We start from the raw sequence: 19029 nt of genomic DNA on the forward strand, positions 1-19029 counted from the left end.
TTGACCCGGACGTGACTCGAACACGCAGCCTTCTGATCTGGAGTCAGACGCGCTACCAATGCGCCACCGAGTCCCCTTTACGAAGGTTTAATTGGTAGAATTTCTATAAACAACGTAAAAACTAAATTTTATTATTTGTTTGACCCGGACGTGATTCGAACACGCAGCCTTCTGTTCTGGAGTCAGACGCGCTACCATAGCGCCACCGAGCCCCCGTTACGAAGGTTTAATTGGTAGAATTTATAAACAACTTAAAAACTGATTTTTATTATTCCTTTGACCCGAACGTGATGCCAACACGCAGCCTTCTGATCTGGAGTCAGACGCGCTACTATTGCGCCACCGAGACCCCTTTACGAAGGTTTAATTGGTAGAATTCTAAAAACAACTTAAAAACTGATTTTTATTATTTCTTAGACCCGGACGTGATTCGAACACGCAGCCTTCTGATCTGGAGTCGGACGCGCTACCATTGCGCCACCGAGTCCCCTTTACGAAGGTTTAATTGGTAGAATTTCTATAAACAACGTAAAAACTAAATTTTATTATTTGTTTGACCCGGACGTGATTCGAACACGCAGCCTTCTGTTCTGGAGTCAGACGCGCTACCATAGCGCCACCGAGCCCCCGTTACGAAGGTTTAATTGGTAGAATTTATAAACAACTTAAAAACTGATTTTTATTATTCCTTTGACCCGAACGTGATGCCAACACGCAGCCTTCTGATCTGGAGTCAGACGCGCTACTATTGCGCCACCGAGACCCCTTTACGAAGGTTTAATTGGTAGAATTCTAAAAACAACTTAAAAACTGATTTTTATTATTTCTTAGACCCGGACGTGATTCGAACACGCAGCCTTCTGATCTGGAGTCGGACGCGCTACCATTGCGCCACCGAGCCCCCATTACGAAGGTTTTATTGGTAGAATTTTAAAAACAACTTAAAAACTAAGTTTTAATTATTTCTTTGACCCAGACGTGATTCGAACACGCAGCCATCTGATCTGGTGTCAGACGCGCTACCATTGCGCCACCGAGCCCCCTGACGGTTTAATTGGTAGAATTTCTATACACAACGTAAAAACTAACCTTTATTATTTGTTTGACCCGGACGTGATTCGAACACGCAGCCTTCTGTTCTGGAGTCAGACGCGCTACCATTGCGCCACCGAGCCCCCATTACGAAGGTTTTATTAGTAGAATTTTAAAAACAACTTAAAAACTGATTTTTATTATTTCTTTGACCCGGACGTGATTCCAACACGCAGCCTTCTGATCTGGAGTCAGACGCACTACTATTGCGCCACCGAGCCCCCTTTACGAAGTTTAATTGGTAGAATTCTATAAACAACTTAAAAACTAAGTTTTAATTATTTCTTTGACCCAGACGTGATTCGAACACGCAGCCTTCTGATCTGGTGTCAGACGCGCTACCATTGCGCCACCGAGCCCCCTGACGGTTTAATTGGTAGAATTTCTATAAACAACGTAAAAACTAACCTTTATTATTTGTTTGACCCGGACGTGATTCGAACACGCAGCCTTCTGATCTGGAGTCAGACGCGCTACCATTGCGCCACCGAGTCCCCTTTACGAAGGTTTAATTGGTAGAATTTCTATAAACAACGTAAAAACTAAATTTTATTATTTGTTTGACCCGGACGTGATTCGAACACTCAGCCTTCTGTTCTGGAGTCAGACGCGCTACCATTGCGCCACCGAGCCCCCATTACGAAGGTTTTATTGGTAGAATTTTAAAAACAACTTAAAAACTAAGTTTTAATTATTTCTTTGACCCAGACGTGATTCGAACACGCAGCCTTCTGATCTGGTGTCAGACGCGCTACCATTGCGCCACCGAGCCCCCTGACGGTTTAATTGGTAGAATTTCTATACACAACGTAAAAACTAACCTTTATTATTTGTTTGACCCGGACGTGATTCGAACACGCAGTCTTCTGTTCTGGAGTCAGACGCGCTACCATTGCGCCACCGAGCCCCCATTACGAAGGTTTTATTAGTAGAATTTTAAAAACAACTTAAAAACTGATTTTTATTATTTCTTTGACACGGACGTGATTCCAACACGCAGCCTTCTGATCTGGAGTCAGACGCACTACTATTGCGCCACCGAGCCCCCTTTACGAAGTTTAATTGGTAGAATTCTATAAACAACTTAAAAACTAAGTTTTAATTATTTCTTTGACCCAGACGTGATTCGAACACGCAGCCTTCTGATCTGGTGTCAGACGCGCTACCATTGCGCCACCGAGCCCCCTGACGGTTTAATTGGTAGAATTTTTATAAACAACGTAAAAACTAACCTTTATTATTTGTTTGACCCGGACGTGATTCGAACACGCAGCCTTCTGATCTGGAGTCAGACGCGCTACCATTGCGCCACCGAGTCCCCTTTTCGAAGGTTTAATTGGTAGAATTTCTATAAACAACGGAAAAACCAAATTTTATTATTTGTTTGACCCGGACGTGATTCGAACACGCAGCCTTCTGATCTGGAGTCAGACGTGCTACCATTGCGCCACCAAGCCCTCTTTACGAAGGTTTAATTGGTAGAATTTTAAAAACAACTTAAAAACTGATTTTTATTATTTCTTTGACCCGAACGTGATTCCAACACGCAGCCTTCGGTTCTGGAGTCAGACGCGCTACCATTGCGCCACCGAGCCCCCATTACGAAGGTTTTATTGGTAGAATTTTAAAAACAACTTAAAAACTGATTTTCATTATTTCTTTGACCCGGAGGTGATTCCAACACAAAGCCTTCTGATCTGGGGTCAGACGCGCTACCATTGCGCCGCCGAGCCCCCCTTACGAAGGTTTAATTAGTAGAATTTTAAAAACAAATTAAAAACTGATTTTTATTATTTCTTGGACCCGGACGTGATTTTAACACACAGCCTTCTGATCTGGAGTCAGACGCGCTACTATTGTGCCACCGAGCCCCCTTTACGAAGTTTAATTGGTAGAATTCTATAAACAACTTAAAAACTAAGTTTTAATTATTTCTTTGACCCAGACGTGGTTCGAACACGCAGCCTTCTGTTCTGGAGTCAGACGCGCTACCATTGCGCCACCGAGCCCCCATTACGAAGGTTTTATTGGTAGAATTTTAAAAACAACTTAAAAACTGATTTTTATTATTTCTTTGACCCGGACGTGATTCCAACACGCAGCCTTCTGATCTGGAGTCAGACGCGCTACTATTGCGCCACCGAGCCCCCTTTACGAAGTTTAATTGGTAGAATTCTATAAACAACTTAAAAACTAAGTTTTAATTATTTCTTTGACCCAGACGTGGTTCGAACACGCAGCCTTCTGTTCTGGAGTCAGACGCGCTACCATTGCGCCACCGAGCCCCCTTTACGAAGTTTAATTGGTAGAATTTTAAAAACAACTTAAAAACTGATTTTTATTATTTCTTTGACCCGGACGTGATTCCAACACGCAGCCTTCTGATCTGGAGTCAGACGCGCTACTATTGCGCCACCGAGCCCCCTTTACGAAGTTTAATTGGTAGAATTCTATAAACAACTTAAAAACCAAGTTTTAATTATTTCTTTGACCCAGACGTGATTCGAACACGCAGCCTTCTGATCTGGTGTCAGACGCGCTACCATTGCGCCACCGAGCCCCCTGACGGTTTACTTGGTAGAATTTCTATAAACAACGTAAAAACTAACCTTTATTATTTGTTTGAACCGGACGTGATTCGAACACGCAGCCTTCTGATCTGGAGTCAGACGCGCTACCATTGCGCCACCGAGTCCCCTTTACGAAGGTTTAATTGGTAGAATTTCTATAAACAACGTAAAAACTAAATTTTATTATTTGTTTGACCCGGACGTGATTCGAACACGCAGACTTCTGTTCTGGAGTCAGACGCGCTACCATTGCGCCACCGAGCCCCCATTACGAAGGTTTTATTGGTAGAATTTTAAAAACAACTTAAAAACTAAGTTTTAATTATTTCTTTGACCCAGACGTGATTCGAACACGCAGCCTTCTGATCTGGTGTCAGACGCGCTACCATTGCGCCACCGAGCCCCCTGACGGTCTAATTGGTAGAATTTCTATACACAACGTAAAAACTAACCTTTATTATTTGTTTGACCCGGACGTGATTCGAACACGCAGCCTTCTGTTCTGGAGTCAGACGCGCTACCATTGCGCCACCGAGCCCCCATTACGAAGGTTTTATTGGTAGAATTTTAAAAACAACTTAAAAACTGATTTTTATTATTTCTTTGACCCGGACGTGATTCCAACACGCAGCCTTCTGATCTGGAGTCAGACGCACTACTATTGCGCCACCGAGCCCCCTTTACGAAGTTTAATTGGTAGAATTCTATAAACAACTTAAAAACTAAGTTTTAATTATTTCTTTGACCCAGACGTGATTCGAACACGCAGCCTTCTGATCTGGTGTCAGACGCGCTACCATTGCGCCACCGAGCCCCCTGACGGTTTAATTGGTAGAATTTTTATAAACAACGTAAAAACTAACCTTTATTATTTGTTTGACCCGGACGTGATTCGAACACGCAGCCTTCTGATCTGGAGTCAGACGCGCTACCATTGCGCCACCGAGTCCCCTTTTCGAAGGTTTAATTGGTAGAATTTCTATAAACAAAGTAAAAACTAAATTTTATTATTTGTTTGACCCGGACGTGATTCGAACACGCAGCCTTCTGTTCTGGAGTCAGACGCGCTACCATTGCGCCACCGAGCCCCCATTACGAAGGTTTTATTGGTAGAATTTTAAAAACAACTTAAAAACTAAGTTTTAATTATTTCTTTGACCCAGACGTGATTCGAACACGCAGCCTTCTGATCTGGTGTCAGACGCGCTACCATTGCGCCACCGAGCCCCCTGACGGTTTAATTGGTAGAATTTCTATACACAACGTAAAAACTAACCTTTATTATTTGTTTGACCCGGACGTGATTCGAACACGCAGCCTTCTGTTCTGGAGTCAGACGCGCTACCATTGCGCCACCGAGCCCCCATTACGAAGGTTTTATTGGTAGAATTTTAAAAACAACTTAAAAACTGATTTTTATTATTTCTTTGACCCGGACGTGATTCCAACACGCAGCCTTCTGATCTGGAGTCAGACGCACTACTATTGCGCCACCGAGCCCCCTTTACGAAGTTTAATTGGTAGAATTCTAAAAACAACTTAAAAACTAAGTTTAATTATTTCTTTGACCCAGACGTGATTCGAACACGCAGCCTTCTGATCTGGTGTCAGACGCGCTACCATTGCGCCACCGAGCCCCCTGACGGTTTAATTGGTAGAATTTTTATAAACAACGTAAAAACTAACCTTTATTATTTGTTTGACCCGGACGTGATTCGAACACGCAGCCTTCTGATCTGGAGTCAGACGCGCTACCATTGCGCCACCGAGTCCCCTTTTCGAAGGTTTAATTGGTAGAATTTCTATAAACAACGTAAAAACTAAATTTTATTATTTGTTTGACCCGGACGTGATTCGAACACGCAGCCTTCTGTTCTGGAGTCAGACGCGCTACCATTGCGCCACCGAGCCCCCATTACGAAGGTTTTATTGGTAGAATTTTAAAAACAACTTAAAAACTAAGTTTTAATTATTTCTTTGACCCAGACGTGATTCGAACACGCAGCCTTCTGATCTGGTGTCAGACGCGCTACCATTGCGCCACCGAGCCCCCTGACGGTTTAATTGGTAGAATTTCTATACACAACGTAAAAACTAACCTTTATTATTTGTTTGACCCGGACGTGATTCGAACACGCAGCCTTCTGTTCTGGAGTCAGACGCGCTACCATTGCGCCACCGAGCCCCCATTACGAAGGTTTTATTGGTAGAATTTTAAAAACAACTTAAAAACTGATTTTTATTATTTCTTTGACCCGGACGTGATTCCAACACGCAGCCTTCTGATCTGGAGTCAGACGCACTACTATTGCGCCACCGAGCCCCCTTTTCGAAGTTTAATTGGTAGAATTCTATAAACAACTTAAAAACTAAGTTTTAATTATTTCTTTGACCCAGACGTGATTCGAACACGCAGCCTTCTGATCTGGTGTCAGACGCGCTACCATTGCGCCACCGAGCCCCCTGACGGTTTAATTGGTAGAATTTTTATAAACAACGTAAAAACTAACCTTTATTATTTGTTTGACCCGGACGTGATTCGAACACGCAGCCTTCTGATCTGCAGTCAGACGCGCTACCATTGCGCCACCGAGTCCCCTTTTCGAAGGTTTAATTGGTAGAATTTCTATAAACAACGGAAAAACCAAATTTTATTATTTGTTTGACCCGGACGTGATTCGAACACGCAGCCTTCTGATCTGGAGTCAGACGTGCTACCATTGCGCCACCAAGCCCTCTTTACGAAGGTTTAATTGGTAGAATTTTAAAAACAACTTAAAAACTGATTTTTATTATTTCTTTGACCCGAACGTGATTCCAACACGCAGCCTTCTGATCTGGAGTCAGACGCGCTACTATTGCGCCACCGAGTCCCCTTTACGAAGGTTTAATTGGTAGAATTCTAAAAACAACTTAAAAACTGACTTTTATTCTTTCTTTGACCCGGACGTGATTCGAACACGCAGCCTTCTGATCTGGTTTCAGAAGCGCTGCCATTGCGCCACCGAGCCTCCTGAACGAAGGTTAAATTGGTAGAATTTCTATAAACAACGGAAAAACTAAATTTTATTATTTGTTTGACCCGGACGTGATTCGAACACGCAGCCTTCTGTTCTGGAGTCAGACGCGCTACCATTGCGCCACCGAGCCCCCATTACGAAGGTTTTATTGGTAGAATTTTAAAAACAACTTAAAAACTGATTTTCATTATTTCTTTGACCCGGAGGTGATTCCAACACAAAGCCTTCTGATCTGGAGTCAGACGCGCTACCATTGCGCCGCCGAGCCCCCCTTACGAAGGTTTAATTAGTAGAATTTTAAAAACAAATTAAAAACTGATTTTTATTATTTCTTGGACCCGGACGTGATTTTAACACGCAGCCTTCTGATCTGGAGTCAGACGCGCTACTATTGCGCCACCGAGCCCCCTTTACGAAGTTTAATTGGTAGAATTCTATAAACAACTTAAAAACTAAGTTTTAATTATTTCTTTGACCCAGACGTGATTCGAACACGCAGCCTTCTGATCTGGTGTCAGACGCGCTACCATTGCGCCAACGAGCCCCCTGACGGTTTAATTTGTAGAATTTCTATAAACAACGTAAAAACTAACCTTTATTATTTGTTTGACCCGGACGTGATTCGAACACGCAGCCTTCTGATCTGGAGTCAGACGCGCTACCATTGCGCCACCGAGTCCCCTTTACGAAGGTTTAATTGGTAGAATTTCTATAAACAACGTAAAAACTAAATTTTATTATTTGTTTGACCCGGACGTGATTCGAACACGCAGCCTTCCGTTCTGGAGTCAGACGCGCTACCATTAAGCCACCGAGCCCCCATTACGAAGGTTTTATTGGTAGAATTTTAAAAACAACTTAAAAACTAAGTTTTAATTATTTCTTTGACCCAGACGTGATTCGAACACGCAGCCTTCTGATCTGGTGTCAGACGCGCTACCATTGCGCCACCGAGCCCCCTGACGGTTTAATTGGTAGAATTTCTATACACAACGTAAAAACTAACCTTTATTATTTGTTTGACCCGGACGTGATTCGAACACGCAGCCTTCTGTTCTGGAGTCAGACGCGCTACCATTGCGCCACCGAGTCCCCTTTTCGAAGCTTTAATTGGTAGAATTTCTATAAACAACGTAAAAACTAAATTTTATTATTTGTTTGACCCGGACGTGATTCGAACACGCAGCCTTCTGTTCTGGAGTCAGACGCGCTACCATTGCGCCACCGAGCCCCCATCACGAAGGTTTTATTGGTAGAATTTTAAAAACAACTTAAAAACTGATTTTTATTATTTCTTTGACCCGGACGTGATTCCAACACGCAGCCTTCTGATCTGGAGTCAGACGCACTACTATTGCGCCACCGAGCCCCCTTTTCGAAGTTTAATTGGTAGAATTCTATAAACAACTTAAAAACTAAGTTTTAATTATTTCTTTGACCCAGACGTGATTCGAACACGCAGCCTTCTGATCTGGTGTCAGACGCGCTACCATTGCGCCACCGAGCCCCCTGACGGTTTAATTGGTAGAATTTTTATAAACAACGTAAAAACTAACCTTTATTATTTGTTTGACCCGGACGTGATTCGAACACGCAGCCTTCTGATCTGGAGTCAGGCGCGCTACCATTGCGCCACCGAGTCCCCTTTTCGAAGGTTTAATTGGTAGAATTTCTATAAACAACGGAAAAACCAAATTTTATTATTTGTTTGACCCGGACGTGATTCGAACACGCAGCCTTCTGATCTGGAGTCAGACGTGCTACCATTGCGCCACCAAGCCCTCTTTACGAAGGTTTAATTGGTAGAATTTTAAAAACAACTTAAAAACTGATTTTTATTATTTCTTTGACCCGAACGTGATTCCAACACGCAGCCTTCTGATCTGGAGTCAGACGCGCTACTATTGCGCCACCGAGTCCCCTTTACGAAGGTTTAATTGGTAGAATTCTAAAAACAACTTAAAAACTGACTTTTATTCTTTCTTTGACCCGGACGTGATTTGAACACGCAGCCTTCTGATCTGGTTTCAGAAGCGCTGCCATCGCGCCACCGAGCCTCCTGAACGAAGGTTAAATTGGTAGAATTTCTATAAACAACGGAAAAACTAAATTTTATTATTTGTTTGACCCGGACGTGATTCGAACACGCAGCCTTCTGTTCTGGAGTCAGACGCGCTACCATTGCGCCACCGAGCCCCCATTACGAAGGTTTTATTGGTAGAATTTTAAAAACAACTTAAAAACTGATTTTCATTATTTCTTTGACCCGGAGGTGATTCCAACACAAAGCCTTCTGATCTGGAGTCAGACGCGCTACCATTGCGCCGCCGAGCCCCCCTTACGAAGGTTTAATTAGTAGAATTTTAAAAACAAATTAAAAACTGATTTTTATTATTTCTTGGACCCGGACGTGATTTTAACACGCAGCCTTCTGATCTGGAGTCAGACGCGCTACTATTGCGCCACCGAGCCCCCTTTACGAAGTTTAATTGGTAGAATTCTATAAACAACTTAAAAACTAAGTTTTAATTATTTCTTTGACCCAGACGTGATTCGAACACGCAGCCTTCTGATCTGGTGTCAGACGCGCTACCATTGCGCCACCGAGCCCCCTGACGGTTTAATTCGTAGAATTTCTATACACAACGTAAAAACTAACTTTTATTATTTGTTTGACCCGGACGTGATTCGAACACGCAGCCTTCTGTTCTGGAGTCAGACGCGCTACCATTGCGCCACCGAGCCCCCTTTACGAAGTTTAATTGGTAGAATTTTAAAAACAACTTAAAAACGGATTTTTATTATTTCTTTGACCCGGACGTGATTCCAACACGCAGCCTTCTGATCTGGAGTCAGACGCGCTACTATTGCGCCACCGAGCCCCCTTTACGAAGTTTAATTGGTAGAATTCTATAAACAACTTAAAAACTAAGTTTTAATTATTTCTTTGACCCAGACGTGATTCGAACACGCAGCCTTCTGATCTGGTGTCAGACGCGCTACCATTGCGCCACCGAGCCCCCTGACGGTTTAATTTGTAGAATTTCTATAAACAACGTAAAAACTAACCTTTATTATTTGTTTGACCCGGACGTGATTCGAACACGCAGCCTTCTGATCTGGAGTCAGACGCGCTACCATTGCGCCACCGAGTCCCCTTTACGAAGGTTTAATTGGTAGAATTTCTATAAACAACGTAAAAACTAAATTTTATTATTTGTTTGACCCGGACGTGATTCGAACACGCAGCCTTCCGTTCTGGAGTCAGACGCGCTACCATTAAGCCACCGAGCCCTCATTACGAAGGTTTTATTGGTAGAATTTTAAAAACAACTTAAAAACTAAGTTTTAATTATTTCTTTGACCCAGACGTGATTCGAACACGCAGCCTTCTGATCTGGTGTCAGACGCGCTACCATTGCGCCACCGAGCCCCCTGACGGTTTAATTGGTAGAATTTCTATACACAACGTAAAAACTAACCTTTATTATTTGTTTGACCCGGACGTGATTCGAACACGCAGCCTTCTGTTCTGGAGTCAGACGCGCTACCATTGCGCCACCGAGTCCCCTTTTCGAGGCTTTAATTGGTAGAATTTCTATAAACAACGTAAAAACTAAATTTTATTATTTGTTTGACCCGGACGTGATTCGAACACGCAGCCTTCTGTTTTGGAGTCAGACGCGCTACCATTGCGCCACCGAGCCCCCATTACGAAGGTTTTATTGGTAGAATTTTAAAAACAACTTAAAAACTGATTTTTATTATTTCTTTGACCCGGACGTGATTCCAACACAAAGCCTACTGATCTGGAGTCAGACGCGCTACCATTGCGCCGCCGAGCCCCCCTTACGAAGGTTTAACTGGTAGAATTCTATAAACAACTTAAAAACTAAGTTTTAATTATTTCTTTGACCCAGACGTGATTCGAACACGCAGCCTTCTGATCTGATGTCAGACGCGCTACCATTGCGCCACCGACCCCCTGACGGTTTAATTGGTAGAATTTCTATACACAACGTAAAAACTAACCTTTATTATTTGTTTGACCCGGACGTGATTCGAACACGCAGCCTTCTGTTCTGGAGTCAGACGCGCTACCATTGCGCCACCGAGCCCCCATTACGAAGGTTTTATTGGTAGAATTTTAAAAACTACTTAAAAACTGATTTTTATTATTTCTTTGACCCGGACGTGATTCGAACACGCAGCCTTCTGATCTGGTGTCAGACGCGCTACCATTGCGCCACCGAGCCCCCTGACGGTTTAATTGGTAGAATTTCTATACACAACGTAAAAACTAACCTTTATTATTTGTTTGACCCAGACGTGATTCGAACACGCAGCCTTCTGTTCTGGAGTCAGACGCGCTACCATTGCGCCACCGAGCCCCCATTACGAAGGTTTTATTGGTAGAATTTTAAAAACAACTTAAAAACTGATTTTCATTATTTCTTTGACCCGGAGGTGATTCCAACACAAAGCCTTCTGATCTGGAGTCAGACGCGCTACCATTGCGTCGCCGAGCCCCCCTTACGAAGGTTTAACTGGTAGAATTCTATAAACAACTTAAAAACTAAGTTTTAATTATTTCTTTGACCCAGACGTGATTCGAACACGCAGCCTTCTGATCTGGTGTCAGACGCGCTACCATTGCGCCACCGACCCCCTGACGGTTTAATTGGTAGAATTTCTATACACAACGTAAAAACTAACCTTTATTATTTGTTTGACCCGGACGTGATTCGAACACGCAGCCTTCTGTTCTGGAGTCAGACGCGCTACCATTGCGCCACCGAGCCCCCATTACGAAGGTTTTATTGGTAGAATTTTAAAAACAACTTAAAAACTGATTTTTATTATTTCTTTGACCCGGACGTGATTCCAACACGCAGCCTTCTGATCTGGAGTCAGACGCGCTACTATTGCGCCACCGAGCCCCCTTTACGAAGTTTAATTGGTAGAATTCTATAAACAACTTAAAAACTAAGTTTTAATTATTTCTATGACCCAGACGTGATTCGAACACGCAGCCTTCTGATCTGGTGTCAGACGCGCTACCATTGCGCCACCGAGCCCCCTGACGGTTTAATTGGTAGAATTTCTATAAACAACGTAAAAACTAACCTTTATTATTTGTTTGACCCGGACGTGATTCGAACACGCAGCCTTCTGATCTGGAGTCAGACGCGCTACCATTGCGCCACCGAGTCCCCTTTACGAAGGTTTAATTGGTAGAATTTCTATAAACAACGTAAAAACTAAATTTTATTATTTGTTTGACCCGGACGTGATTCGAACACGCTGCCTTCTGTTCTGGAGTCAGACGCGCTACCATTGCGCCACCGAGCCCCCATTACGAAGGTTTTATTGGTAGAATTTTAAAAACAACTTAAAAACTGATTTTTATTATTTCTTTGACCCGGACGTGATTTCAACGCAAAGCCTACTGATCTGGAGTCAGACGCGCTACCATTGCGCCGCCGAGCCCCCCTTACGAAGGTTTAATTGGTAGAATTCTATAAACAACTTAAAAACTAAGTTTTAATTATTTCTTTGACCCAGACGTGATTCGAACACGCAGCCTTCTGATCTGGTGTCAGACGCGCTACCATAGCGCCACCGAGCCCCCTGACTGTTTAATTGGTAGAATTTCTATACACAACGTAAAAACTAACCTTTATTATTTGTTTGACCCGGACGTGATTCGAACACGCAGCCTTCTGTTCTAGAGTCAGACGCGCTACCTTTGCGCCACCGAGCCCCAATTACGAAGGTTTTATTGGTAGAATTTTAAAAACAACTTAAAAACTGATCTTTATTATTTCTTTGACCCGGACGTGATTCCAACACGCAGCCTTCTGATCTGGAGTCAGACGCGCTACTATTGCGCCACCGAGCCCCCTTTACGAAGTTTAATTGGTAGAATTCTATAAACAACTTAAAAACTAAGTTTTAATTATTTCTTTGACCCAGACGTGATTCGAACACGCAGCCTTCTGATATGGTGTCAGACGTGCTACCATTGCGCCACCGAGCCCCCTGACGGTTTAATTGGTAGAATTTCTATACACAACGTAAAAACTAACCTTTATTATTTGTTTGACCCGGACGTGATTCGAACACGCAGTCTTCTGATCTGGAGTCAGACGCGCTACCATTGCGCCACCGAGCCCCCATTACGAAGGTTTTATTGGTAGAATTTTAAAAACTGATTTTTATTATTTCTTTGACCCGGACGTGATTCCAACACGCAGCCTTCTGATCTGGAGTCAGACGCGCTACTATTGCGCCACCGAGCCCCCTTTACGAAGTTTAATTGGTAGAATTCTATAAACAACTTAAAAACTAAGTTTTAACTATTTCTTTGACCCAGACGTGATTCGAACACGCAGCCTTCTGATCTGGTGTCAGACGCGCTACCATTGCGCCACCGAGCCCCCTGACGGTTTAATTGGTAGAATTTCTATAAACAACGTAAAAACTAACCTTTATTATTTGTTTGACCCGGACGTGATTCGAACACGCAGCCTTCTGATCTGGAGTGAGACGGGCTACCATTGCGCCACCGAGTCCCCTTTACGAAGGTTTAATTGGTAGAATTTCTATAAACAACGTAAAAACTAAATTTTATTATTTGTTTGACCCGGACGTGATTCGAACACGCAGCCTTCTGATCTGGAGTCAGACGCGCTACTATTGCGCCACCGAGCCCCCTTTACGAAGTTTAATTGGTAGAATTCTATAAACAACTTAAAAACTAAGTTTTAATTATTTCTTTGACCCAGACGTGATTCGAACACGCAGCCTTCTGATATGGTGTCCGACGCGCTACAATTGAGCCACCGAGTCCCCTTTACGAAGGTTTAATTGGTAGAATTTCTATAAACAACGTAAAAACTAACCTTTATTATTTGTTCGACCCGGACGTGATTCGAACACGCAGCCTTCTGATCTGGAGTCAGACGCGCTACCATTCCGCCACCGATTCCCCTTTACGAAGGTTTAATTGGTAGAATTTCTATAAACAACGTAAAAACCAAATTTAATTATTTGTTTGACCCGAACGTTATTCGAACACGCAGCCTTCTGATCTGGAGTCAGACGCGCTACCATTGCGCCACCGAGTCCCCTTTACGAAGCTTTAATTGGTAGAATTCCAAAAACAACTTAAAAACTTATTTTTATTATTTGTTTGACCCGGACGTGATTCGAACACGCAGCCTTCTGTTCTGGAGTCAGACGCGCTACCATTGCGCCACCGAGCCCCCTTTACGAAGGTTTAATTGGTAGAATTCTAAAAACAACTTAAAAACTGACTTTTATTCTCTCTTTGACCCGGACGTGATTCGAACACGCAGCCTTCTGATTTGGTTTCAGAAGCGCTACCATTGCGCCACCGAGCCCCCTGAACGAAGGTTAAATTGGTAGAATTTTAAAAAACACTTAAAAACTGATTTTTACCTCTCCGAGTGACGTATGTCACGGAGAGGTATTACACCGGCCGTGTCTGTGTGTCTGTGTGTCTGTCTGTCTTTCTGTCTGTCAGACCCCACGTGACCGCGTTCGCAGTTTGCGTATCGGAGCAAACGTGTTCCCAATTTCCGGACTGCATTGACAGTTCACGGAAATTTGGGTTTGTCTCCCCTGGCTATTCTACTTGAGTTCCAACACCACCAGCTTTGGTTTTCGTCCACTCCACATGGACACTAGTCTGTACTTGCTAGCTTCCTAGCACAAACATCTTCTGATCTTCGTCAATTTCACCTTGCACCAGCTTCTATGCACCACCATCTTCTGTTCTTCGTCAATTCCACATTGACACCAGCTTCTATGAACCACCATCTTCAGGTCTTTGTCCATTCCACATGGACGCCAGTCAGTCCATTCCGGCTTCTTTTCCTTCGTCACCGTTTGGTTTCAAGATATACGCCTCGATCGGCTAGGGTTACGAGAAACGTCTAGCCTCCCAATGGCAGGGCTTCCACCATCGTTTCACGCGAATGCGTTTTTATCTATTATTGGTTTCAAGATATACGCGGCGATCGGCTAGGGTTACGAGAAACGTCTAGCCTCCCAATGGCAGGGCTTCCACCATCGGTTCACGCGAATGCGTTTTTATCTATTATTATAATGGAAACGAATCGTATATATATCCCAAAATTTGAAAAAAGCGGGCAAGAGGGGTACCCTTCACTTTAAACGTCAATATTAGCAAAGTTTCGAAAGATAATAGGAACAACTTTATTTTAAACGATTTAACTATTTTTAAAGTTATTTACTGGCGATTAAAATAATTAAAAATAATTATATTTATTTAAATATTAAAGATAAACCTCTCAAGTACCGAAGTCGATAAATCATTGCCTCCTGTATCCATCAAGGCCTGTGCTTTGCGATATATTTTTGAAAACAACAACCAAAATAGGAAGCTCCTCACAGAACCATAATAATTTATTTTCTTTGTAATATGAAATGAAAATATGGATAATATTTTCGGCAATTCGATTTGAATGGCTCTTTCTGATGTATCATTCTCTCAGCACTGTTCATAACGGACAGGAACGTAGAGATTCGAGACACTATGAATTACGATAGTGTTTCAAATCCTCTGTAATGAGGGCTTAACGGCTTGGAGTGAGTCGAAAGATAAATACACATCCTATTTTTTAGTTGTACCATGCGTACCACAATGTTGCCAGACGTTTATTGAAGGATGCTTGGGTACTTGGTACTTGTTACGTCTACCAAGTTTCCTAGCATCCAAGAATAAATAGGATTCATAGAAGCCAGTGTTAAGGGCATGTCATGGGTCAAGTCGTTAAATATATCGACGCAGTTAAATAGCTGATGGCATTATTTTATCCACTTTCTCATTGCGTTTCGAGTGGAAGTTCAACTTTGGCACCCCCAAAATTCGCTGTTGTCTGCTCGTTTTCCCCTTCCGCGTTTTTTCGTTATAAACTTATGATTTAACGAACTGTTAAGATAAAATTTCATATTTCCTAAGACCGATAAGCTTCTACTCCTTTCATCTTATTCCCAGTTAGATTTAACCTTGTTAAAACATAATCAGATGAATTTGAGTTACAATGTCGTAAAATCCTGCGCATACAGTTACCGAGGAGTGATAGAGACATTTTTCCCGATTCCTAGAGATGTTAAGCTTAAGCGAAATTGTTTTACGTTTGAATAAAAATACCGCTTCCAGTAGTGGGTTTATAGTACTCCTTGTTTGTGTAAGATTAGTGTAGCTGTAGAGCGTAATGATAAACGCTTAAAAATATATATTTTCAATAAAAACACCGCTTCCACTTGTGGATTTATACTCCTTGTTAGATAAGTGTAGGTGTAGAGAGTAATCATAAAAAACGCTTAAAAATATATTTTCAAAAATGAAGAATATAGAACATTTATTTTGTATCAAAAAATATTTTGGTGCTAAGATTGCTAGGTATTGTTATTGAGATAATTGTTTTACATGTTTTAAATGAGACTAAAACTTCCACTATTGTGTCTAAAAAGTGTTATTGGCAATGTATATTTTTTAAATATAAACAAATGCTGTTTAGTTTATACGCCCCCTATTTGTGAAAGACCTTTTTTACGCACTTTTATCATTCTTTATTTGAATTTCAAAGGTAGTACTTTATAATTCAATCTTCTGTAATAACTTTCTTCGGAAAATAATATTTCAAACGTTACAGAGTCTTGCAAGGGGATTGCTTTTGCGGATCTTTGTGAGTATTTAACTGAATAATAAAATGGAGGAAGATAATAATTTAAGTAAAGAGGAAATCAGGAAACGTAAAGCGAGGGAAAGAATGAGGGCAAAAAGGTCAGATCCTGAAATTAGGAAACGAGAAAATGAAAGGAGAAGAGTGTTAGCAGCTGAAAAAAGGCTGTTTCGGGAACAGGTTCTAGCAAACCCAATTTTGGTCCTACCGCGAGGCCGTTGGCCATGATTCTGCGAAAGATGATGCATTAAATAAAAGCTCTATTGAAAGTACTGTAAGCGTAGGCATATCTATTAATGAGGAACCCAATAATGTACAAAATGATAATGCTAATATTAGTGAAATAATCGAGGGCGATGAACAAGTACCTTATACGTCCCATGGTAATGTCTATCCCTTAGAAAGATTAAGAATCTTGAGACAAAATGAAGAACTCAATAAGAGAGAGTCGCTAGGTAAGGGGAAAAAGCAAGAGAATGAGTCACATTGTGAAATTGAAAATCAGGGTGGTATATTTACCAAGAAATTAATAAGGGTTGATGAAAGGTATAAAGCAAGCGAACGTGTAAGAAATCAGATAAGTAAGGCTACTGAACGCCAAGATCCAAATTATAGGGAAAGAGAACGTGTCAGAAACCAATTGTATAAGTCGGCTAAACGTCAAGATCCCGAGTATAGAGATGTTGAACGTGATAGAAACCAGGCTTGTAAGGCTGCTAAACGCCAAGATCCCGAGTTTAGAGATGTTGAACGTGCTAGAAACCAGACTTGTAAGGCGGCTAAACGCCAAGATCCCGAGTATAGAGATGTTGAACGTGGTAGAAACCAGACTTGTAAGGCGGCTAAACGCCAAGATCTCGAGTATAGAGATGTTGAACGTGGTAGAAACCAGACGGGTAAGGCGGCTAAACGCCAAGATCCCGAGTATAGAGATGTTGAACGTGATAGAAACCAGGCTTGTAAGGCTGCTAAACGCCAAGATCCCGAGTTTAGAGATGTTGAACGTGCTAGAAACCAGACAGGTATGGCGGCTAAACGCCAAGGTCCCGAGTATAGAGATGTTGAACGTGATAGAAACCAGGCTTGTAAGGCTGCTAAACGCCAAGATCCCGAGTTTAGAGATGTTGAACGTGCTAGAAACCAGACAGGTATGGCGGCTAAACGCCAAGATCCCGAGTATAGGGATGTTGAACGTGCTAGACAAAGATCTTCAGCCGCAGATAGGCGAGCAAACCCCTCGCTTATAGAGCAGACCTATTTTGATAGCATAAAAGATGGCCCAACGTGACCGTGTGAAGGATGTTCAAATCTTTTTTTTAAGTTATCTGGCACCATTGTAAAGTCCATAGATTTTTTGTCAGTCCCTGGTATTGAGCAAAGAGAGTTGAATGATGAAATATTTTTGTGTAGTACTTGTTCTAAAAGCGTTAAGAGAAAGCAAATTCCAAAATTTTCAAGGGAAAATGGATTTGTGTTTCCTGAAATACCTGCGCAATTAAGTAACATAAGTAATTTAGAAGAAAGAATGATATCACCACGAATACCATTCATGCAAATACGAAGGTTAGGGTGTGACCAACAACGTGGTATTAAAGGAAATGTGGTTAACGTCCCTATAAATGTCGAGTCCACCGCCTCGGTTTTACCCAGGTTACCTCGAGACACGGATACTATTCAAATTGAGTTTATGAGAAGAATGCAGTATAACACACCCTATTTGTACGAAACTTAGAGACCCAAAGTCATTTTAGAGGCCCTGAACGTTCTGGTAAGAACGCCTTTGTATGTTAAACATGGAATTACCGTTAAGAGTGAAATATTAGACCCCATTCCTGAAGAACTTGAATTTATTGTTGACGAAAATGACCGTCAGGTAAATCAAGTTGATGTATCAGGAGATAATCCAGTAGCGCCAATAAACGCAGAGAATGATAGCGATGATATGTGGAATGAACCCAACGAAAGTAGTTCGTTAACAGTTGGGAATCAAGACACATTATTAGTTTCCTAACGAGCCAGCCATTACGCCACGGAAGCCTAAAAATTAAATGGTCGTCAGGTATTGTGGAAATGCTTTTATATTTTGCGTTACATTGACACCTCATAACACCGCTCCCGGGTGGGCTCGAACCACCAACCTTTCGGTTAACAGCCGAACGCGCTAACCAATGCGCCACCGAAGCCCAAATGGTCGTCAGGTATTGTGGAAAAACTTTGTCATTTTACGTCACATCCGAGACCTCACAACACCGCTCCCGGATGGGCTCGAACCACCAACCTTTCGGTTAACGGCCGAACGCACTAAGCATTGCGCCACGGAAGCTTAGAATTTAAAATGTTGTCAAGTATGGTGGAAAAACTTTGACTTTTTATGTTACTTAAAACATTTCACACTAACGCTCCAGCGTGGGATCTAACCACCAACCTTTCGGTTAACAGCCGAACGCCCTAACCTAACCATCGCGCCACGGAAGCCTAAAAATTAAATGGCCGTCAGGTATTGTGGAAAAACATTGACTTTTTACTTAACTTATAAAACATTAGAACAACCGTTCCCGGGTGGGCTTGAACCACCAACCTTTCGGTTAACAGCCGAACGCGCTAACCATT

The 19029-nt window shown here is 42.2% G+C and overlaps 57 non-coding genes across 57 annotated transcripts; all 57 read right to left on the reverse strand.

Annotated features, from left to right (window-relative positions):
* Position 1: 1 nt before the first annotated feature.
* On the reverse strand, positions 2-73 carry TRNAW-CCA (transfer RNA tryptophan (anticodon CCA)). The gene has a single exon. It is a non-coding gene; the product is annotated as a tRNA-Trp (tRNA).
* A 342-nt stretch (positions 74-415) lies between these two features.
* Positions 416-487, reverse strand: TRNAW-CCA (transfer RNA tryptophan (anticodon CCA)). Its single transcript has one exon. It is a non-coding gene; the product is annotated as a tRNA-Trp (tRNA).
* A 342-nt stretch (positions 488-829) lies between these two features.
* Positions 830-901, reverse strand: TRNAW-CCA (transfer RNA tryptophan (anticodon CCA)). The gene has a single exon. It is a non-coding gene; the product is annotated as a tRNA-Trp (tRNA).
* Positions 902-968: 67 nt separating this feature from the next.
* TRNAW-CCA (transfer RNA tryptophan (anticodon CCA)) lies at positions 969-1040 on the reverse strand. The gene has a single exon. It is a non-coding gene; the product is annotated as a tRNA-Trp (tRNA).
* A 63-nt stretch (positions 1041-1103) lies between these two features.
* On the reverse strand, positions 1104-1175 carry TRNAW-CCA (transfer RNA tryptophan (anticodon CCA)). Its single transcript has one exon. It is a non-coding gene; the product is annotated as a tRNA-Trp (tRNA).
* Positions 1176-1379: 204 nt separating this feature from the next.
* TRNAW-CCA (transfer RNA tryptophan (anticodon CCA)) lies at positions 1380-1451 on the reverse strand. The gene has a single exon. It is a non-coding gene; the product is annotated as a tRNA-Trp (tRNA).
* Positions 1452-1514: 63 nt separating this feature from the next.
* TRNAW-CCA (transfer RNA tryptophan (anticodon CCA)) lies at positions 1515-1586 on the reverse strand. Its single transcript has one exon. It is a non-coding gene; the product is annotated as a tRNA-Trp (tRNA).
* A 206-nt stretch (positions 1587-1792) lies between these two features.
* TRNAW-CCA (transfer RNA tryptophan (anticodon CCA)) lies at positions 1793-1864 on the reverse strand. Its single transcript has one exon. It is a non-coding gene; the product is annotated as a tRNA-Trp (tRNA).
* A 339-nt stretch (positions 1865-2203) lies between these two features.
* Positions 2204-2275, reverse strand: TRNAW-CCA (transfer RNA tryptophan (anticodon CCA)). Its single transcript has one exon. It is a non-coding gene; the product is annotated as a tRNA-Trp (tRNA).
* Positions 2276-2338: 63 nt separating this feature from the next.
* TRNAW-CCA (transfer RNA tryptophan (anticodon CCA)) lies at positions 2339-2410 on the reverse strand. The gene has a single exon. It is a non-coding gene; the product is annotated as a tRNA-Trp (tRNA).
* A 67-nt stretch (positions 2411-2477) lies between these two features.
* TRNAW-CCA (transfer RNA tryptophan (anticodon CCA)) lies at positions 2478-2549 on the reverse strand. Its single transcript has one exon. It is a non-coding gene; the product is annotated as a tRNA-Trp (tRNA).
* Positions 2550-3029: 480 nt separating this feature from the next.
* TRNAW-CCA (transfer RNA tryptophan (anticodon CCA)) lies at positions 3030-3101 on the reverse strand. Its single transcript has one exon. It is a non-coding gene; the product is annotated as a tRNA-Trp (tRNA).
* Positions 3102-3305: 204 nt separating this feature from the next.
* Positions 3306-3377, reverse strand: TRNAW-CCA (transfer RNA tryptophan (anticodon CCA)). The gene has a single exon. It is a non-coding gene; the product is annotated as a tRNA-Trp (tRNA).
* Positions 3378-3580: 203 nt separating this feature from the next.
* TRNAW-CCA (transfer RNA tryptophan (anticodon CCA)) lies at positions 3581-3652 on the reverse strand. Its single transcript has one exon. It is a non-coding gene; the product is annotated as a tRNA-Trp (tRNA).
* Positions 3653-3715: 63 nt separating this feature from the next.
* TRNAW-CCA (transfer RNA tryptophan (anticodon CCA)) lies at positions 3716-3788 on the reverse strand. The gene has a single exon. It is a non-coding gene; the product is annotated as a tRNA-Trp (tRNA).
* A 205-nt stretch (positions 3789-3993) lies between these two features.
* TRNAW-CCA (transfer RNA tryptophan (anticodon CCA)) lies at positions 3994-4065 on the reverse strand. The gene has a single exon. It is a non-coding gene; the product is annotated as a tRNA-Trp (tRNA).
* A 63-nt stretch (positions 4066-4128) lies between these two features.
* Positions 4129-4200, reverse strand: TRNAW-CCA (transfer RNA tryptophan (anticodon CCA)). The gene has a single exon. It is a non-coding gene; the product is annotated as a tRNA-Trp (tRNA).
* Positions 4201-4404: 204 nt separating this feature from the next.
* On the reverse strand, positions 4405-4476 carry TRNAW-CCA (transfer RNA tryptophan (anticodon CCA)). The gene has a single exon. It is a non-coding gene; the product is annotated as a tRNA-Trp (tRNA).
* Positions 4477-4539: 63 nt separating this feature from the next.
* On the reverse strand, positions 4540-4611 carry TRNAW-CCA (transfer RNA tryptophan (anticodon CCA)). Its single transcript has one exon. It is a non-coding gene; the product is annotated as a tRNA-Trp (tRNA).
* Positions 4612-4678: 67 nt separating this feature from the next.
* On the reverse strand, positions 4679-4750 carry TRNAW-CCA (transfer RNA tryptophan (anticodon CCA)). Its single transcript has one exon. It is a non-coding gene; the product is annotated as a tRNA-Trp (tRNA).
* A 67-nt stretch (positions 4751-4817) lies between these two features.
* TRNAW-CCA (transfer RNA tryptophan (anticodon CCA)) lies at positions 4818-4889 on the reverse strand. Its single transcript has one exon. It is a non-coding gene; the product is annotated as a tRNA-Trp (tRNA).
* A 63-nt stretch (positions 4890-4952) lies between these two features.
* Positions 4953-5024, reverse strand: TRNAW-CCA (transfer RNA tryptophan (anticodon CCA)). The gene has a single exon. It is a non-coding gene; the product is annotated as a tRNA-Trp (tRNA).
* Positions 5025-5227: 203 nt separating this feature from the next.
* On the reverse strand, positions 5228-5299 carry TRNAW-CCA (transfer RNA tryptophan (anticodon CCA)). The gene has a single exon. It is a non-coding gene; the product is annotated as a tRNA-Trp (tRNA).
* A 63-nt stretch (positions 5300-5362) lies between these two features.
* Positions 5363-5434, reverse strand: TRNAW-CCA (transfer RNA tryptophan (anticodon CCA)). The gene has a single exon. It is a non-coding gene; the product is annotated as a tRNA-Trp (tRNA).
* A 67-nt stretch (positions 5435-5501) lies between these two features.
* TRNAW-CCA (transfer RNA tryptophan (anticodon CCA)) lies at positions 5502-5573 on the reverse strand. Its single transcript has one exon. It is a non-coding gene; the product is annotated as a tRNA-Trp (tRNA).
* A 67-nt stretch (positions 5574-5640) lies between these two features.
* TRNAW-CCA (transfer RNA tryptophan (anticodon CCA)) lies at positions 5641-5712 on the reverse strand. The gene has a single exon. It is a non-coding gene; the product is annotated as a tRNA-Trp (tRNA).
* Positions 5713-5775: 63 nt separating this feature from the next.
* On the reverse strand, positions 5776-5847 carry TRNAW-CCA (transfer RNA tryptophan (anticodon CCA)). The gene has a single exon. It is a non-coding gene; the product is annotated as a tRNA-Trp (tRNA).
* Positions 5848-6051: 204 nt separating this feature from the next.
* TRNAW-CCA (transfer RNA tryptophan (anticodon CCA)) lies at positions 6052-6123 on the reverse strand. The gene has a single exon. It is a non-coding gene; the product is annotated as a tRNA-Trp (tRNA).
* Positions 6124-6186: 63 nt separating this feature from the next.
* On the reverse strand, positions 6187-6258 carry TRNAC-GCA (transfer RNA cysteine (anticodon GCA)). The gene has a single exon. It is a non-coding gene; the product is annotated as a tRNA-Cys (tRNA).
* A 67-nt stretch (positions 6259-6325) lies between these two features.
* On the reverse strand, positions 6326-6397 carry TRNAW-CCA (transfer RNA tryptophan (anticodon CCA)). The gene has a single exon. It is a non-coding gene; the product is annotated as a tRNA-Trp (tRNA).
* Positions 6398-6740: 343 nt separating this feature from the next.
* On the reverse strand, positions 6741-6812 carry TRNAW-CCA (transfer RNA tryptophan (anticodon CCA)). The gene has a single exon. It is a non-coding gene; the product is annotated as a tRNA-Trp (tRNA).
* Positions 6813-7289: 477 nt separating this feature from the next.
* On the reverse strand, positions 7290-7361 carry TRNAW-CCA (transfer RNA tryptophan (anticodon CCA)). Its single transcript has one exon. It is a non-coding gene; the product is annotated as a tRNA-Trp (tRNA).
* A 206-nt stretch (positions 7362-7567) lies between these two features.
* On the reverse strand, positions 7568-7639 carry TRNAW-CCA (transfer RNA tryptophan (anticodon CCA)). The gene has a single exon. It is a non-coding gene; the product is annotated as a tRNA-Trp (tRNA).
* Positions 7640-7702: 63 nt separating this feature from the next.
* Positions 7703-7774, reverse strand: TRNAW-CCA (transfer RNA tryptophan (anticodon CCA)). Its single transcript has one exon. It is a non-coding gene; the product is annotated as a tRNA-Trp (tRNA).
* Positions 7775-7841: 67 nt separating this feature from the next.
* TRNAW-CCA (transfer RNA tryptophan (anticodon CCA)) lies at positions 7842-7913 on the reverse strand. The gene has a single exon. It is a non-coding gene; the product is annotated as a tRNA-Trp (tRNA).
* A 204-nt stretch (positions 7914-8117) lies between these two features.
* On the reverse strand, positions 8118-8189 carry TRNAW-CCA (transfer RNA tryptophan (anticodon CCA)). The gene has a single exon. It is a non-coding gene; the product is annotated as a tRNA-Trp (tRNA).
* A 63-nt stretch (positions 8190-8252) lies between these two features.
* TRNAW-CCA (transfer RNA tryptophan (anticodon CCA)) lies at positions 8253-8324 on the reverse strand. The gene has a single exon. It is a non-coding gene; the product is annotated as a tRNA-Trp (tRNA).
* Positions 8325-8391: 67 nt separating this feature from the next.
* Positions 8392-8463, reverse strand: TRNAW-CCA (transfer RNA tryptophan (anticodon CCA)). The gene has a single exon. It is a non-coding gene; the product is annotated as a tRNA-Trp (tRNA).
* Positions 8464-8806: 343 nt separating this feature from the next.
* TRNAW-CCA (transfer RNA tryptophan (anticodon CCA)) lies at positions 8807-8878 on the reverse strand. The gene has a single exon. It is a non-coding gene; the product is annotated as a tRNA-Trp (tRNA).
* Positions 8879-9220: 342 nt separating this feature from the next.
* On the reverse strand, positions 9221-9292 carry TRNAW-CCA (transfer RNA tryptophan (anticodon CCA)). The gene has a single exon. It is a non-coding gene; the product is annotated as a tRNA-Trp (tRNA).
* A 63-nt stretch (positions 9293-9355) lies between these two features.
* On the reverse strand, positions 9356-9427 carry TRNAW-CCA (transfer RNA tryptophan (anticodon CCA)). The gene has a single exon. It is a non-coding gene; the product is annotated as a tRNA-Trp (tRNA).
* A 203-nt stretch (positions 9428-9630) lies between these two features.
* Positions 9631-9702, reverse strand: TRNAW-CCA (transfer RNA tryptophan (anticodon CCA)). Its single transcript has one exon. It is a non-coding gene; the product is annotated as a tRNA-Trp (tRNA).
* A 63-nt stretch (positions 9703-9765) lies between these two features.
* On the reverse strand, positions 9766-9837 carry TRNAW-CCA (transfer RNA tryptophan (anticodon CCA)). The gene has a single exon. It is a non-coding gene; the product is annotated as a tRNA-Trp (tRNA).
* Positions 9838-10043: 206 nt separating this feature from the next.
* On the reverse strand, positions 10044-10115 carry TRNAW-CCA (transfer RNA tryptophan (anticodon CCA)). Its single transcript has one exon. It is a non-coding gene; the product is annotated as a tRNA-Trp (tRNA).
* A 63-nt stretch (positions 10116-10178) lies between these two features.
* On the reverse strand, positions 10179-10250 carry TRNAW-CCA (transfer RNA tryptophan (anticodon CCA)). Its single transcript has one exon. It is a non-coding gene; the product is annotated as a tRNA-Trp (tRNA).
* Positions 10251-10317: 67 nt separating this feature from the next.
* On the reverse strand, positions 10318-10389 carry TRNAW-CCA (transfer RNA tryptophan (anticodon CCA)). The gene has a single exon. It is a non-coding gene; the product is annotated as a tRNA-Trp (tRNA).
* Positions 10390-10728: 339 nt separating this feature from the next.
* TRNAW-CCA (transfer RNA tryptophan (anticodon CCA)) lies at positions 10729-10800 on the reverse strand. The gene has a single exon. It is a non-coding gene; the product is annotated as a tRNA-Trp (tRNA).
* A 66-nt stretch (positions 10801-10866) lies between these two features.
* Positions 10867-10938, reverse strand: TRNAW-CCA (transfer RNA tryptophan (anticodon CCA)). Its single transcript has one exon. It is a non-coding gene; the product is annotated as a tRNA-Trp (tRNA).
* A 63-nt stretch (positions 10939-11001) lies between these two features.
* On the reverse strand, positions 11002-11073 carry TRNAW-CCA (transfer RNA tryptophan (anticodon CCA)). The gene has a single exon. It is a non-coding gene; the product is annotated as a tRNA-Trp (tRNA).
* A 339-nt stretch (positions 11074-11412) lies between these two features.
* On the reverse strand, positions 11413-11484 carry TRNAW-CCA (transfer RNA tryptophan (anticodon CCA)). The gene has a single exon. It is a non-coding gene; the product is annotated as a tRNA-Trp (tRNA).
* Positions 11485-11688: 204 nt separating this feature from the next.
* Positions 11689-11760, reverse strand: TRNAW-CCA (transfer RNA tryptophan (anticodon CCA)). Its single transcript has one exon. It is a non-coding gene; the product is annotated as a tRNA-Trp (tRNA).
* Positions 11761-11823: 63 nt separating this feature from the next.
* Positions 11824-11895, reverse strand: TRNAW-CCA (transfer RNA tryptophan (anticodon CCA)). Its single transcript has one exon. It is a non-coding gene; the product is annotated as a tRNA-Trp (tRNA).
* Positions 11896-12785: 890 nt separating this feature from the next.
* Positions 12786-12857, reverse strand: TRNAW-CCA (transfer RNA tryptophan (anticodon CCA)). Its single transcript has one exon. It is a non-coding gene; the product is annotated as a tRNA-Trp (tRNA).
* A 193-nt stretch (positions 12858-13050) lies between these two features.
* On the reverse strand, positions 13051-13122 carry TRNAW-CCA (transfer RNA tryptophan (anticodon CCA)). Its single transcript has one exon. It is a non-coding gene; the product is annotated as a tRNA-Trp (tRNA).
* A 202-nt stretch (positions 13123-13324) lies between these two features.
* On the reverse strand, positions 13325-13396 carry TRNAW-CCA (transfer RNA tryptophan (anticodon CCA)). The gene has a single exon. It is a non-coding gene; the product is annotated as a tRNA-Trp (tRNA).
* Positions 13397-13740: 344 nt separating this feature from the next.
* Positions 13741-13812, reverse strand: TRNAW-CCA (transfer RNA tryptophan (anticodon CCA)). The gene has a single exon. It is a non-coding gene; the product is annotated as a tRNA-Trp (tRNA).
* Positions 13813-13878: 66 nt separating this feature from the next.
* Positions 13879-13950, reverse strand: TRNAW-CCA (transfer RNA tryptophan (anticodon CCA)). Its single transcript has one exon. It is a non-coding gene; the product is annotated as a tRNA-Trp (tRNA).
* Positions 13951-19029: the final 5079 nt, after the last annotated feature.

The sequence above is a fragment of the Phalangium opilio genome, unplaced genomic scaffold (assembly GCF_054372755.1).
Source record: "Phalangium opilio isolate 3A_F unplaced genomic scaffold, DU_Popi_V2 ptg000352l_1, whole genome shotgun sequence".
Taxonomy (NCBI): Eukaryota; Metazoa; Arthropoda; class Arachnida; order Opiliones; family Phalangiidae; genus Phalangium; species Phalangium opilio.